Raw genomic sequence first — 16053 nt, forward strand, 5'->3', positions numbered from 1 at the left:
TTTCTGTACTCTTCAATTTATTTTTACCAAAATATAACCAAGGAATAAACATCATCAAAATTAAAGCAGCAAAAAGTAGTTTTTAAAAAATCACAATTGCCAGGAGTCAGTGACTAACGCCTATAAATCTTTGCAGTTTAGGAGGCTGAGAGTTGTAGTACTACAGTGACAGACCAAGAGACTCCATTCCCGAAATAACCTGCAAAAAACAAACTGGAGATGTGGCTAACATGGTAGAGCACCAGTTGAGCCAGTAAGCATGAAGAGCAAGCTCAAAGTTCTAAGTTCAAACCACAATATTAAAAAAAAAAAAAGTCATATTAGTTATAAAAGTGAAAAGTGTTACAGCTAATTTGTATGAGCAAAGGACCAACCAAAATCTAAAGTTAAGAGGTGCTTGTTATACAATTTTAACTCATAAAATATTTTAAATAAAAATTGTGATTAAAATACTTAACATATATCACAATTATTATTGTTATCTACTGAAGATCACACTAACATGAAAATAGCAGAATAATATAATTTTATCCTTGTCTAAAATGCAAAGAGGGCATTTATGAGTTTATTTTCTGACTCTTAAAGTTTTAAGCAAGCTTTTCCATATTACTATGAATGTTGATAAAAATGATCAAATTGTATTCCCAGTGTCAAAAATCTTCACTTTGAACTAGTCACTGAAATGTAACTTGGTAGTATTTAACGGTTTAAATCTGATAGAATAGAGTTCCCTCTACCATTTGTTATCTCAAAGCGCTGTATTATAGGTTATTCTTAGGTTAACTTCAGCAATTTTGAAGAGGTTGAAAGACATGTCATCCTTATTGTTGTCATGGTAGACATGTGCACACATTGAAAGGGAATGGAGAAGTTTTACTTTTAAACCACATACTTTTGCTAAGACAACATTTGGTTAAGAGTATTTATCATGAGCAAAATAATCATTACAAGTTAAGATAGGCTGTTTCATTTAAACAAACAAACAAACAACTATTCTTATTGCTATATTTCTTGGCTTGCCAGAAGCATTGATGGAAGATCTATAAGACCCAATTATAGAAAATCCTCAAGGTGCAGGGATTTAACATGAGTATGGGAACAATCTATGGGAAAGGAAGTCTGATTTTGAATAAAACACAGAGGAACAATGATTATGAGGGATATTGCTTTTAATTTACTTGTTTTTGAGGCTAATAATTGAGATGTATAAAAGTTTTATAATCTTTTCCTTATAGTTACGCGTATTGAGACATCTGAAGTATAGAGAAAAGAAGTCATGTAACCAGTTGTACTGGTAGACATTTAAAAAAGTATTAATTATAAAATGATGGGTGTTAATAATATATATGATTATATACTTCTAAACAATATCATTAAGCACTGTATGCTATAATCATATTTGTAGCATGTTTTAAATTCTCCTTACTTTTGCTATATCTACCTTTTGGGTAAGGTTTGGATTTCTGGGGCAAAATTTACTCAACCTAGAGTCATAGTAAAAACTGTATAGGTTTTGCCAAATGCATTCATATGTTTCTGCTCTCATGAACAATGAGTTTTAATTTCTTTTCAACCTATATGCATGGCAAAACAAAAAATGAAAACAAAGCTAACAAGTTTCAAACAGTGATAGTAAAGTTTGGTATTAACATCTTGCTTTGATCGGCTTTGCGGCTTTAAGACAGTTTACTCTCTAGTGTTAGGGAAAGCTGGTTTTAGCACCAAGCCTACTTTAAAAGTAATGATGAAAGAAAAGGATCTGAGTTAAATTTGTGATATAATTTGACGACTTTTATTTCTGTTTCTGAATTATAAAGTCAAGTAGTTTTGCATGATTTTGTTTGCTTATTTCTTTTTGACTTTCACAAGTTCTAATCAGAAGCCAAAATAGGGTCTACATATAGATAACGTTTCCTTATTGATAGCTACTTCAAGCTTCATGGCAATTTTTGGCCTACTGCCAAGTCACAATATCTTCTCTCCATTCCACTTCTGTAACCTCTCTTAGAGATGGTTTATCTACATCCAAGTTTGCCGGAATGGGCCAAAAAGAAGTATTGGCTATGTTTTATTGGTTTACACTACTCACATTAATTCTCACCTTTGTCCATTTTCTTATTTCTTCACTGTGTTTAACTTGTTATTCAGACTTATATTTTGACAAGTGCCTGGTCATTTCCCTATAAACAAAGAATCTTGGGAAGTAATTAGCTTTTAAAATTAGCATAATTTCTGTATCAGAAATAGGTGAACCCATTGACTAAAATAATCTTTGGTTTTACTTAGAGCTGCTCAAATTAAAAACATGCGTTTCTACAGTTGGAAAAAAACATGTATGGTTAAAATATTTGAAGCCCATCAATCTCTCTAACCACATAAGCTAATGAGTTCCTTCTGTTTTGTTTGAATGAAATCACCATAAGTGGTTAGATGTTGATTTAACATAAAACAAATGGAAGTGGGTGTTTCCATTGTTCATTGTAGAATTTATTTTAAAAAACAATTAGCAAGTATTATGAATAAGTCAATGATTTTGCCATTACTTAAATAATAATATAGATTGAGTAGTTAAATTGATTGGGTTGTAGGGAATGTATTACATATTCCAACTCCCTTTAACTTGCTCACATCTGCAGACATTATTAAGCTTTTTGGTTCATTTTCCCCCCTTCCATAACACCTGCATTGTTATAAATTATGTTTTGAATTGTCACAGAGTGTCAGGTGTATTTTCTGGATGTGGCCATATTCTGTGGAGTGTGTCGTTTACAGTGTTCTCATCTAATGGCAGGTTTGTGAGGAACAGCTTAATCTTGAATATAACAGTGAATTGATTTCTCTATCAATTCTTCTTGAAAATATACAATGAAAGTTAAAGTATTATTATGAATAAGGGAGAATGAAAGAATTACAGGTTCTTTCCTATTTAAAATGTCATGGTGAAGGAATACTTTTTGATGTAATTTGAAAAGAATAGCAGCCTTATAGTCTTAGAAAAAAAATGTTGAACCGTCTGAATTCTATGAATACACATCCCATGGAATTAAGATTTGAAATCTGTAGGGGCTGTTCTCCATTCCTTATACTTTTAACTCTCATTTGGTAAGTTCTTCTCCCTGCGAGAGGCCTCTTCCTTGTTTTGTGATGTATCTTTAGACTCACTTTACCTCTTGAGCTTCAAAGAATTTCAGGCCTATGAAATGCAGACAGTGGGCTCTTACAGAGATTCTTTCTGGAAGAATTAGACAAATAAGTAAATGAGCCAACATACGGCCAGATTAATTCAGGCAAAAATGTCTATTGATTACTTAATAAGCTCACTCAGTAAAAACTTCAGCCTAAGTTTTGCTTCCCAAAAGAAAATAGGATTAGACTGATGTGTGTACTCTGGGGCTTCTTTTGAATCATGCCCAGATGAGTGAACAAAAGAAAGGACTAAAATTGTTTGATAAAAATTTGCTAATTATAGCTACTTTCACACTGTGCTTAAAAATCCCGAATAAAATAATTTAAATTCTAAAAGATACTATTATATAAATGACCTTTGACATCTGAGAATATTTCTGCCTTCTTTTCAACTACTTTAAGTACCCAGATTTAGTTTTCCTAGGTAGATCCGTTGTATGTATAAAATTTGACAGATGTAAAAACTTAGCTATGTCATAAGGTTTCACACCGGCTCTGCATTAAGTGTGTATATTTTTTCCATCTATGTTAGCTAGCAAGTCTCAAAATGAAGAGTGTCTGCAGTTTAAAGCACTAAGTACTCTAATTTGTTTCTTTTATCTTTTGAAATGGTGACAATATCAAAACACCAATACACGAAACAGAAGAAATTAGATTGTCAAAGGGTCTTGTTTTAATCTGAGAATTTACAATAGACGGAATATGTTCCACTTATTTGGACACACGTACATTTAACTTATGGTTTTCGACAAGTCCAGAACAAACACGACCAGCGTGGAGTTGGATTCACATTTGTAGTACAAAAAACTGGCTTGGTGACAAAACGCTGATAGGTATTTAGGATCTTCATGTCTTTTGGACAATCTCCCGTTGACATTTTAATAACATTGCTTGCTATGATTTCTGAAGTATGATGACTACAACATACCCACAGTAACAAACAGTCCATATTGTTTATGATAGCAAAGAAGCTCAAGTTTCATCCTATTTTATAGAATCTATAGGTTTTAAACCTTGGAGGATCAGCCACCTCTTCCCTCCCCCAGGCAAACAGCTGGGTCCATTGGTAGAATCAGTGGTTTATAAACACATCTGAAAGCTTACATGCTTTCAGCTCAGATATTTTGTAATTAAAATAAAAAAGGAAGCCAGGTTTGATGTTTTTTTCCCCTCCCATGCAGTGGACACTTTGATTAGCTGTTAAAACGTTTCTGTAGCGTGATTGCGCCTGGTCTCAGTCGGATCTTTCAGCTTGGGTCTGTCGTTAGCTGCGCCTGGCGGTTGGCTGACGCTGCCAGCAGATTGGGGGCAAGGAAGTGTGATCCGAGGACAAGAGCAAGAGCTGCTTCAATGTAAGGAAATGGGGGAAACAGACCGAACAGCACTCTGAATGTACTTGGGAGTAAAGAACCTTGTAGTCAGTCTTCCTTCCTTCCGTTGCTTATGCTTGGGAGTTTAATCAAAAACAAACAGAACGCTCTTGTGAAATATAGTCAATAAAGTCAAAGTTTAGCCAGCCCTATGCAACTACAAAGAAAAAGTCATCGCGATTTTAAAGGAGGGGGGGAAAATGTAACTTTCATTAACGAGCGCGCCGGAAATCTCAGGTATCAAAGACGCATTAACCCTGGAGCGTCCCCTGCGCGCCGCGGCGCGCCGCAGCCGGACGGAGGCAGCCTCGGCGAGCAGAACAGACGTTCTTTCTCCTCCACGCAGTCACACAAAAGGAGGGCTGCGGAAACTAAAAGTTTCGGGGGCCCCCCGGCTCAGTGCATGGAGAAAAAAGAAAACCTGGATATGGGTGGGTAAAAGATGCATCCTGGGCGCTTCCTGGAAGACTAGGCAAAGGGGAAAGCTGCTGGGCCTGGTGGGAAGATGGGATGGGGGGGGTGGGCTCCCCAAAGCCGCTTCCAGCTTCTCAACCTCCTCGTCTCCGGCGTCCCAACCGCTTAGGCTGGAGCGCCGCGCTCCGCCGCTTTCTCCCAAATACCCTTCACCCGCTTCCCGAAATAAAAATCAATGTTTTTAAAGTGCGAGTGTGGACAGGATGGAGAGCGTGCTCCTCCGGCGGAGCGCGCGGCGGGGCTGGCGCGGGGTGACCGGAGTTGGTGGGGAGCGCGGTGGAAAAAAGGTGGAGGTTGAATGGGTGTAGGGATGGGCTGGGGGTGGATGGGCAGCCCCGGGACCTGGGGCGGAGATGAGGGGGGGGGACTAGCCAATGGGGAGGGGTAAGGAAGGGGAGGGGCGCCAGCCAGCACAGGCCGCTTCTGGGGCGCGTTTCTCGGCCACGCGTGCGCGCGTCTTTAGCCCCCCCTTTCCTCCCCCCCCCCGGCGCCGCCGCCGCCGCCGCCGCCGTTGCCTCCCGCCGCCGGGACCAGCCCAGCGGCCGCCCCACCGGCGGAGCCCAGGCCTGCTTGTCCTGGGGCGGCTGCTCGGCCACCGCTACCCGAACGGCTGCAGCCCGTAAGTGTGTCCCCTTCGCTCCTCCTCCTCCTCCTCCTCCTCCCCTCGCCCCGGCGCACGGCCGCCGCAGCTGCTCAAATGGAGTGGAAAATGGCCATTGGGCGGCAATGAGTTATAGATTATCTGCTCCGCGTTTTGTACTTAGCTGCCTATAATCTTCTTTTGAGTTTGCCTGAGCCCCTGGCTGGAAAAATCAGGAGGGAGAGGTTTATCCTGTGCCGCTGCTGTAGACGCTAATATGTTTATATGATTAGCCAAACTCCGGAGGGGGGGTGTGTGTTGGAGAGGTGGGGACGGGTGGGGGGAGGAGGTGGAGAGGAGGTGGGGGGAGGAGGCTGGAGGTGACTCCAGTTCAGACCTCGCCGAGAGTCTGTGTCAGGACTTCGCACTCCCCGGTCTCTCCCTCGCGCTCCCTCTCGCTCTCCTTTCCCTCTCTCCACTCTGCTCTCACTCTCTCGGCTCGCGCGCACACGCCGAGGAGCCGGAGCGCCAGCGGGAGCTGACCGGAGAATTCTTTGGGATTGTTGGGGGGTGGGGGGCTGCTTCCCTTCGTGGCTGTGCGTGGTGCGGCTCTTCTCCGGCTCCTCCCTGCCCACCCCCCCCCCCGGCTCCGAGCCCCGCGTCCTCGCCTTCCAGCCTTTCCTGGAGCAGCGGCCAACCGCTCACCCTCGGCCGGCCGGGAGATCTGAAATGTGAGGAGGGTCCGCCGGGGTGTCCCGCTCCGGGCCGCAGGGTCGGCGCGGACGGCGGGCCGAGGGGCCGCCGCTGACACTCTGAGTTGGCCTCGCGCCGCCGGCGTCGGCTCGCCCGCCCCTCCCTCCCTGCTTCCCTCCCTCTCGCCCGCCCTCCCGCCAGTCCTCGGCCGCCGCTTTCTGGGGACTCCCAAGTCTGCGCACCTCTGCCAGGCTTTCGTCTCCACCAGCCCTCGGCGCTCCGATCTCCCGAGTCTTGTCTCTTTTTATTTTTTTCCCTTATTATTTTTCCTCCGAAGGGAGCGTGCGCTCTCGGGGTGCGTGCAAGGCTGTGCGCGCGCGGTGGACCCCTCTCCTTGGAGCGGCGTGTGGGAAACTGCGGGAAAATGTTGACTTAACCCCAGCAGCCGCCCGGCGCTGGCTGCTTGGCTGGAGGCGGCGGCGGCGGCCAAGCAGGAGGACGCGCCGAGCCGCGGCGCCGTGTCCCGGCCGGCGAGCCGCGGCGCTGCCCCCCACGAGCGGACTCGGCAGCCGGCGACCCGCACGCAGCCGTCCTCGGCCCTCCCTCGGCGGCAGCCGGCAGCCGCTGTCCTCTGCGCCTCTCCCCGCACGGCCCCCCGCGCCAGACGGCCCTCCCCCGGGGCGCGCTCGCCGATGGAGGTAAGAGTCGCGGGAACGAACAATGTGCCTCTGTGCCCGGCTGCGGAGACCTGTTTGCTTTGCGCCTGTGCTGGGGGGGGGGGGGTGGATGCTGGAGGTGGAGGGAGCCCCGGCTTAGTTAGGGGATCGACTGCTTGTGTTTGTGCGTCGGGGCCTCGAGACGGACCCGCGCTCGCCACCTCTCCACCCCCCCTCCCCCGCCCCGCCGAAATCGATCCGCAGAACTCTGCGCGACAGCAGGACTGTTCTCTGGTGTTCCACGAGCCCTCGGGACGCCCTCGAGGCACCAGTCCGGGGGAGACGGCGGGGAGGGCAAGAGTGTCGTAGGATAGATCTTCCCATACCACGCGGATGGGGATTTCTTAAAACCTTGAGATCGGAAGGTGCAGCTGGTCCTTACTCTGCGAGGCTGGGGAATGGAATGAGGAGGAGGCGCGTCCTCGGTGGGACTGCGCTTCTCGGGTTGCGAAGCCCCAGGCCCAGCCCGGATCACGCCGCCCCCCTTCCCTCCACCCCCCCCCCCCCGCGCTCCGCGCCCCGCGCCCAGAGCCCCGGACCCCATTCTGCCTGCCGACCCGTCCCAGGCTGGAAGTGAAACGGGGCAGCTGAACACTGGGAGCGAGTGCTGGGCAAGTGGCCGGTGGAGAAGGGCTTGAATGAGTTGTTGATTGGCCGTTTTCTTCTTGCCCGTGGTTAGGTAGTGTGGAGAGGCGAGGGTGACAGCAAAGCACAGCCAGATGTGGCCGCGCCAGCGCTGGGGCTGGCAACCATTAAGGGCGGCGGGCTGCCTGTGCGGGGCCGAGGACCCGGCGGGCCGTGGGGGGGAGGTGTGTGAGGGGGGGAGGGGGGGAATGGGAACCTCCTGGACCCGCAGTGAGAGGGCAGCCGAGGGCCGTGTTGGGCCTGCCTGCTGGAGAAGTTGCCGGGCGGGGGCCCGGGATGCCTTCGAGGTAGGGAGCCTGGGGGTGGGGTGGGCTGTCCTGGTTTGTAGCTGGGGGGGGGGTGCCAACTTGGGAGCGGCAGCCACGGGAAGGCGTGGGAGGAGCAGGAGAGGAGGGGAGATCCCCGGGGCTCCCGAGCGAGGGTTCCCGACGGAGAGGCGAGGACGAGCCCCACGGCGAAGGCGCCCGTGCCGTGTGCAGGCGTGCTTGCCAAGACTCCCCTTCAGTGGGGAGGGGACCAGCAAAGTTTGCGCTTTCGGCTTGAACTACGCTGCTTTGGGTTAGTGGAGGTTCTGGAACGTGTTATCTCTCATCGGTGTTGTGTGATCTTCGGGTGAGGGTGTCTTCCAAAACCATAGTTGGAGGGACCAGCCTTACCCGGTCGGACCCCCCCCCCCCTCCGCCCCGCTCCGTCTTCCTTTCCTCGCCCCCTCCCCCCCGCCCTCTTCATTCTGCTCTTCCTGATACAAACCTGGCTGTCTCCGATTCAGACCGAGGAAATGTTTTCCTCCTGTTTCTTGAAAGGTGTCAGGCTGCTTAGCAGCTTCTCTAAGCAGCCCGGGAGCGTCTGAGCCGCAGCCACTCACCATCTGGTTCCCGTTACAAAGGCCAGGTTCTGAGCGCTCCTCACTCCGCCCCCAAGCCTTTGATTTTGGTTTTTTTTTCTTTCTCTCTTCTCTCTCTCTCTCTCTGTCTTTCCCTTTTGCGTTTTTGACACGGCGAGTGCGGTTGCTCGGGTCCGCTTTCCCAGGCGTGCGTGTGATGGACGTAGTGGTTCATTCATTTCCCTTCAGTGCTCAGGTCTCGGGCCTGCCCCTCCCCATGTACTCGGGGCTCACCTCACCTTGCGCGGGGGAGAAAGTCACATCCGTTTGGTAAATAATTACCTGCTGGGATATCTCTTACTAAATCATTTTGAGCCTGGGCAAACATAAATAGACACTACGCCAGGCAAATCCTGGCTCACAACAGAAACAAAAAAATAGAAGTTTTTATGGTGTCTGTGGCTTCGTTCCAAGTTGGATTCAGACTGTTTGCACCTAGCCAAAGGTAACTTTGGAACTTCGAGCTTAGTATCCTTCTAAAGCTTGCGAAACCCTTTATAAGAAAACCTACTTAAGTTCAGGTGTGTTTTGGAACTTTCTTGCTTTTCCCTTCCTTCCACCCTGCTGTAAGTGTATGCATGATAAAAGAATAGTACGGGACAAATGTTCTGTTGTTTAGTTTCTTCAGACATCCTGATTCTCTCCTTTTGTTGCTCGCCTCTAAAAGAGGTGCCATTTCACATCATTCTGCACAAATTGTTTGAATTAATGCAAGTGTGAATTCTTACCGTTTGAAGGGGATATTAGCATATCAAAGGTTTCTTAGCTTCTGCTCAATTGAGAAAACTTCAGCCTGTCTTCCATTTGCTTCCAAGCTGAGGCCCAAAGGGCAACGAGATTTGTAAAGGGTAAAAATAGGGAGGTGGATTCAGGCTGTGTTTCTGAACTTTTACTGTTTTGTAATTATGTGAGCCAAAAACATTGTCTGTTTCTGTGGAGCCCTCGCCAATGGCAAGACAATTATTTTCTGTTGATAAATGGTTTGTTCCTAGAAAAAGGGCCACCTTTTGTTTTATGATAGTCGATGTTCCCTGTCTTTTGGGGTCCCTTTAGAGAGTTAGATGGCTTTCTACCCAACCTCATGCTTTTCTAGGTCCTATACTTCCTTATTTTAGTAAAAGGAGAATAGATTTTAATTATTAAGTCTTCTAAAACAACGCAAATTTTGTGATAAAAAGGTACCCGTTTTGGGGTTGAAAGGAATGGATGGCTTTTCTATTTGTTTGCTAAATTAATAAGGGAAAATTTAAGTACAGAATGCTAAAAATTGAAAACTTAACTTGAACTTTACTAGCATAACTTCCGTTGCAAGTTTGATCTTGGAAAAGCTTACTAAGTGATGAAGACCCACATTTTTACGAGTTTTACTTATGGAGATAACTCTTCATATAGATAACTGAGTTTTGTTCCTTAAAAAATTGGTTTTGTTGTCAAGACAGTAAACTTACATTCAGCTTAGTTTTCAAAAATAGTTTATGTTTCACTTTTTTACATTTGCAGAGAGCTTTCTTGTTTGAATTTCTCTTTATGAATGAAAAAAGCTGTAGGAAGGGTGTGGGTAAGTTTATGGAGAGCAGAAGGGTCAAGAGAGAACTTTTATCATCCAACTTCTGGGGAAACCTAGTTTTAAGATGAAAATGTGTTTCAAGGAACATCTAGAGATTTGTAAGCTCATATTTTGTTATCTGATAGTGGATTGCTTTTGGATGCAATTGATACTCTTTGGAGTACAGATTATTTCCTAAATGTTGAAGTCTCCTTGCTTTTATTTTAATTGTGAAAATTAATTCTTACCTAATAGTTTAACAAGGAAGGAAGTCCATCTTTAATTGTCTAAAGTTTATGGCCTACAGTTAAATGGGGTGACAATTTTCTATTTGCAGATTAACGTGAGGTTTTTTTTTTGTGTGTGTATGTGTCAAGTGTACATTATTATCCCCAAATCATGTAATAATAACTTATTTATCCAATCCCTGTACTTGTTTAGGAAGTACTTTAGTGGTTAAAAAATAAAGCTCACTTCGATGTAATTGCTATTATTGCACTTAAGTTGCTGTTAACTAGTCTGCTTTGAATATGTGTGTTTCAGAAAAAGCACACCATCCTCTAGAGCCATTAGTGATAATCAAAAACTGTCTTGAAAACATTGCTCTTCATTTCAGATGATGGCAGTACCAAATTCAGCACATCTCTAAAGGTGTAAAATATAGTGGAAGGAAGAGAGGAGATGAGAAAATTGGACTACTTAGAGAAAAATTAATATATTGTAGGAGCACTTCAGCTGCCATTTCCAATCACTGGATAACTGTATGTTGGCAAAAGAAACGGAATTTGAAAGTGCAAATCGCTCTGGGAGCAGGTAGTTGGGGACATCAGAATATTGGACCATGTAATGTAGAACAAACCAATTCAAGTTTTGACTTGAGAATTTCCAATTAAATTTTTGTTCAGTCTTTTGACTGCGTTAATAGTGGAGTAACATCAAAGCAGACAACATAACTTCCAAATGTTATAAAATCTAATGTAAATATACAGATCTCATATGCAGCACCACAAGTCTTAATTTAAGACAAGCAGTTGGAGTTTTTATTGCTGCAGTTTTCACAATCAGCAGAAACGTTAACACCAGACTTCTGGGTGTTTCCTTTCTTAAAATGAGCAAGAGAAGGTCTTTAAAACCAAGGTTTACTTAGGGTTAGATCTTTACTTAATCATTTCCAAGTTCTCTTTAAAAATTTAAAGTAGTATTTTAGTGTTTTAACTAGCATGGGAATATCATGAGATATCATGAAGGTCAGAAGGTAACCAGAAATCTGTAAATCACAGTCATAAAATGTTGCTATTTTATTTTCTATCGGAATACTCTTTTGACCTAACTTCTATAAATAAAAATGTAAATAATCAGTTTATTAATGGGTAACATGGAATATAGACAACATTGTAATTTATTCCAATGAATGGCTGAAACACTTGTGTCTAAGAAATCTGTTTTCGTTTTCACAAAAAGCGACACCATTTTGCCCAGTTGCTGATGCTGAAGAGCGTTGGATTATGAGGACTCATAGTAAGATTGAAATATAGTTTTGGGAAGGGAAGAATTTAACATCTCATAAAGTGCTATTTTTACAAAAAGTTCAAAGACTATAATACTCGACTCAATTCATTGTATCTGATTTTTGAGTATGGAAGGACAGGGTGCTTATTTGATGTCTACCTACTTTTCTGCAGCAGAAAAAGATTGCTATTAAACAAGTTATATTCAAAGTGCTATAGGTTAGGAATATGATGTATAATTGTATTTTAGAAAAGTGCAAAAGATTATTTGCCAGTATGCTTTTCTAAAAACTTGACAACTTATTAATTTTGTCAAAGCATTAAAAAATACAACTTGCTACTGTCCTGCAAGTCAATTTTAGTGTTTTTGGTCATATCAGTTTTTTTTAAATTTTAAATGATTTAAATGATCTCGTTACCTAAATCAATCCATGTTACCTATTTTCAAGAAGTATGAAAACATTTCAATTTAAAAGATTAAAATTATATGTTAGTAGCTTTTCTATTACCTAACACTTTGGCCTCACCCAAATATCTGCTTCTTCACATAATTCTTGATTGAAGGTTAGAAGGTTGAAAAGTATTTAATCACTGAAATTACTGTAATTAGAGTGATGTTATCGGAAAAATAAATTAAGATTATTCTCTAAAATCTTTTTGATACTTCACATGCTCTCAAAGATTGGTCAAATGGTGTTTTTTAATGCTTTAAGAAAAAGCATAAAGAAATTTTAATATACAAATGAACAGTTAATTACTAGAATTAGGTGCTTTAAATCCTAAAGAGATTTTCCCCTAGTGTAACAACTTTAAAACGAATAATTAGAGGCTCTTATGTCTAAATTTTAAGGGGAATTCAGTTTAGCATTTTGAGTTTAATGTGTAGGTTTTCTTAAGCATATATGTATAAACTACAGATATCCTTTACTATCATTTTGATATAAATAGTTAATTTCTAGGTGAGCTGTGGTATTTTAAAGGAAGTTTCTAATTCATGAAAAGTGCTTTGAAATAAATCTATATTTTTAAAGATAATTTATCTGCTTGCTTAAATGTAGGCAAGAGTTCGTAAGATACTTTAATTCTTACCAAGTTCTATAAAATAGAACTTGTAAAGCTCTTTTAAATTTGACAAATATTATCTGAAGAAGAAAAAGTGTAGCTCGAATGAAGAAACTAAGCACTTCACACCTGCAAGGGAAGTGTAGCTTACAGGAAAATGCTTTTGAAGCACAGAACAAGTTTAAATACAATTTGTTTAATTACAACAAAAATGCAGTTTTATGAAGTAATACAGTTTGTCTTCATAGAGGATTTTATGCATTGTGTGGTGGTAAGTAAAATCCCATCACAGTTGTATAAATTTGTTCAATTACTAGAATGGCTAAAAGGAAAAAAAAATCAATTTAGGTTGAAAGCAGCAGAAATTAGATTACTTTGGTTAGTAGGAACTTGCCAGCAGTGTCTAAATTGCTTAATAATATTAAAAGTTACCATGTTTCACAGTGCAAGGATATAGGTGCCTGTTTTAATATGCATACACTTGTTTACCTAGTAAGTTGTACTAGGAGCATTTTTCCGTATTGCCTTCCCTTTTTGTATTTATGGAAGATGTAAGACATACATGAAACTGTTTCTAGTTATATTTTCTTGTTTGTTTTACAGATTTGCTTTTAGTAATTGCTTTTCTAGGTTTCTAGAATTTGTAATTGGTTGGTAGTCAGATTACTGTAGTGAAATACTAGATTTCACTTTATGGCTCAAAAGAAACCCAATCCATTAGAAAGGGATAACTAGCTGATTACCAGTAACAGAAACACATTTCAGAAATTTTTATTACTGATTCTAGTATTATACCAAATCTTAAATCCTTACAGCAATAATGTGACATGGTATTCATCATAACAGATAGCTGTGGGCCACCTGTTTTATTACCACCTGGATTTCCTCTGGAACCCAGCTTCCTCCAAGTGGGCAAACAGGCACAGCCTCTGCTCACAGCTACCAGCCTGGCTTTTTTTTTTTTTTTTTTTTTTGGTCATGAAGTCAACTTCCTGGAATTTGGGGGAAAACCAGTTGAAAAGAGAGGACAAATGTCACTTTAAATAGAGATGTTTAAATCAGAATTCTGCCTGAGGGTAAAATTTGGGTCTGTTTTAGCCCGGATGTAATGTCTCCCTCTACAGAGCACAGCATTAATCACAACATGACAAGAAAATGTATGCTGAGCAAAGCTGGCCCCTGTTGTTTTTGTCATTGATTTCCCCCCCCCCTCCCACCCCGGCTGTGTGGAGTATGTTATGAACATTAAAATTCACACACAGGGATTAAATCTTAATCTTTCAGTGCCAAAATTAGTTGCCTTACCAAGGAGTTTCTTTAAAGTTGAACAAATCTTTGGAAGACTTTTAAAGGACATATTCAATACTTTGTAAAAGTAAAAACATAAGGTTCAAAACAGGCAGGTCAAATATAAGTTAACTAATATAGTCAAGTTTTAATTTTGTTTTAGGATGGATTAAATTTTTTTTTATTAATCTGATTTGAGCTGAAACGGAAATAAAAGTGCAGGATTTGTTCTTACCCAGAAGAGATACAGAAGTTGAAAAGATGGTTATCTTTACACTTTGCACCAGTTGAAACTATTTATTTTGTTAGGAAAAATCCATCCTTTATCTTTTTCTAGATGAAAAATGTAATCCTCGCATCTGAAGTGATAAAAATGTTATAGCAGGAGACTTTTAATAAAAAAAAAAGGTATCCGTTTACTCTTTTGGTTATTAAATAATACTTTATCCCCTCTTATAGGCTCCTATTTATCTTCTATTCTTTTGTTTATGCCTGTTTAATGCCAGTTGTTGCTGAAAGATTTGTGCACATTTAAAATATAAAATGTGTATGATTAGTGAACTCTTTAAACTAATTTGAAATGACTTGAACTCTGTCCTGCCTTTGGACCATAAAATGTTTGTAGAGCCCATAGTTTGCATCCTTCTGTAAGTTATTTTTACATCAGTCCACAATTCAAACTGATTATTGCTCTGAATTTGGATGACAGAATAATCTAACCCCAATTACTGTCAAAAATGGCACTTGCTGCTGGGGGCTGTCTGGATGACCTTGCTTTTGACTACTGCTTTTCTTGTAGAGGATAGGAATAGTATCCATTTTTAGAGACAGAGGAAGAGAGTTCTGCATTAAAAAAATAAAGTGAGCTCTAATTTTAATCATTCTTAAAATTCAAGTATTAGGAAAGTAGTTATCCATATATTGGGCAAAGAATTACAGAAATTTAGGTGAAGTTGTTAATTGATAGATTTTTGTTTTAAGTAGACTACATTTTTTTTTATCAATTTTTAACATTAGTTTATATATAAGAAAGAACCATGTTGAAAATGACTTTCTCTATATCTTTACTTTAAAACAAATACTTTTTTTTCCTGGAATTACTATTTCTTTATTCTACCAGTACCTGCGGCATGGAAATTTTATTCCTCTTTATAAAAGCCTGTCACTGTTTGAAAGTATTTGCTACTGTGGTTATTGATTAGAGACTACAGAAGACTTTTTTTTTTTTCTTCAATACAGTGTTTTCTCTGCTTGTGTTTGGTGCTGAATCTCAGGGCATCAAGTATATTTTAGTTCTTAAAACCCCTACAGTGAAATTCTTTCTAAAACAGTTTGGGAACATAATTTTGATAATGTTTTATGCCTATACATTTGTATGCTACTAATTGTATGTATTTTTCTTAGAGCTTAATGAGGGAAATCTAAGTGACAGAGACACCAGATGACAAAGATAATGTCTTTTTTTTTTTCATTAAGAAAAAAGATGTATGCAATTCAGAAACACTATTATACTAAACATTTGATGTCTTAAGCATTTCAGTTTTATCCCTTTTCTGAGCTCTGTCTGTCTGGGGGGAGATGTTTGGCTATTAGGTGCTTTCTTTTGATAGGCCAGTAGATGAATGATGTGATGACCATGTTCTTTTGCTTTTTCTGCTTCAAGTGCTGTGATACCTATGCGGTACAGATGCCTGTTTTCATGCTATTATTAGTTTAAAGCAGAATTTCAATTTCTTCTTTTCTTCTTCAGTAAAAGCCCCACTCTAAAATGTCGCCTTTCTTCTTTATCTATCCTTTGTTTCCCAAAAGAATTAGGACTCATGTTTCTGTATTTTTAATTTTATATTTTTTCTATAGTTATAGTTCTGTGGATGGAATCTGGGGCTTTGCCCATGTTAGGCAAACGCTGTCACCGAGCCACACCCCAGGCATATATTTTCACTTGTTCAATGAGAATCTTTACCTTTTGGCTGTTGAGTGTGGCAGTTCACACCTGTTATCTCTGCACATAGGATGTAGAGGCTGGAGGAACATGAGCTCTAGGGCAGTCTGGACTGTGTAATAAAACACTGTCTAAAAAAAGAAAATTAAAAAATTACATTT

General features: G+C 41.5%; 1 protein-coding gene across 20 annotated transcripts in view; it reads left to right on the forward strand.

Annotated features, from left to right (window-relative positions):
- Adgrl2 (adhesion G protein-coupled receptor L2) overlaps nucleotides 1-16053 on the forward strand; it is a 655342-nt gene that overhangs the window by 472955 nt on the left and 166334 nt on the right. Inside the window, exon 1 of one of the 20 annotated variants that reach the window (XM_070007405.1) lies at nucleotides 4970-4987. The exons of 17 other annotated variants lie outside the window; for them this stretch is intronic. The gene's annotated coding sequence lies outside the window, so the exon portion shown is untranslated. Of the gene's footprint in view, nucleotides 1-4969; nucleotides 4988-5632; nucleotides 5650-6248; nucleotides 7002-16053 lie in introns of those variants that run through there. 2 more of the 20 variants (XM_070007404.1, XM_070007403.1) reach the window with 2 other exon arrangements.

The sequence above is a fragment of the Dipodomys merriami genome, unplaced genomic scaffold, assembly GCF_024711535.1.
Source record: "Dipodomys merriami isolate MVZ:Mamm:240054 unplaced genomic scaffold, mDipMer1.0.p SCAF_7, whole genome shotgun sequence".
Lineage (NCBI taxonomy): Eukaryota > Metazoa > Chordata > Mammalia > Rodentia > Heteromyidae > Dipodomys > Dipodomys merriami.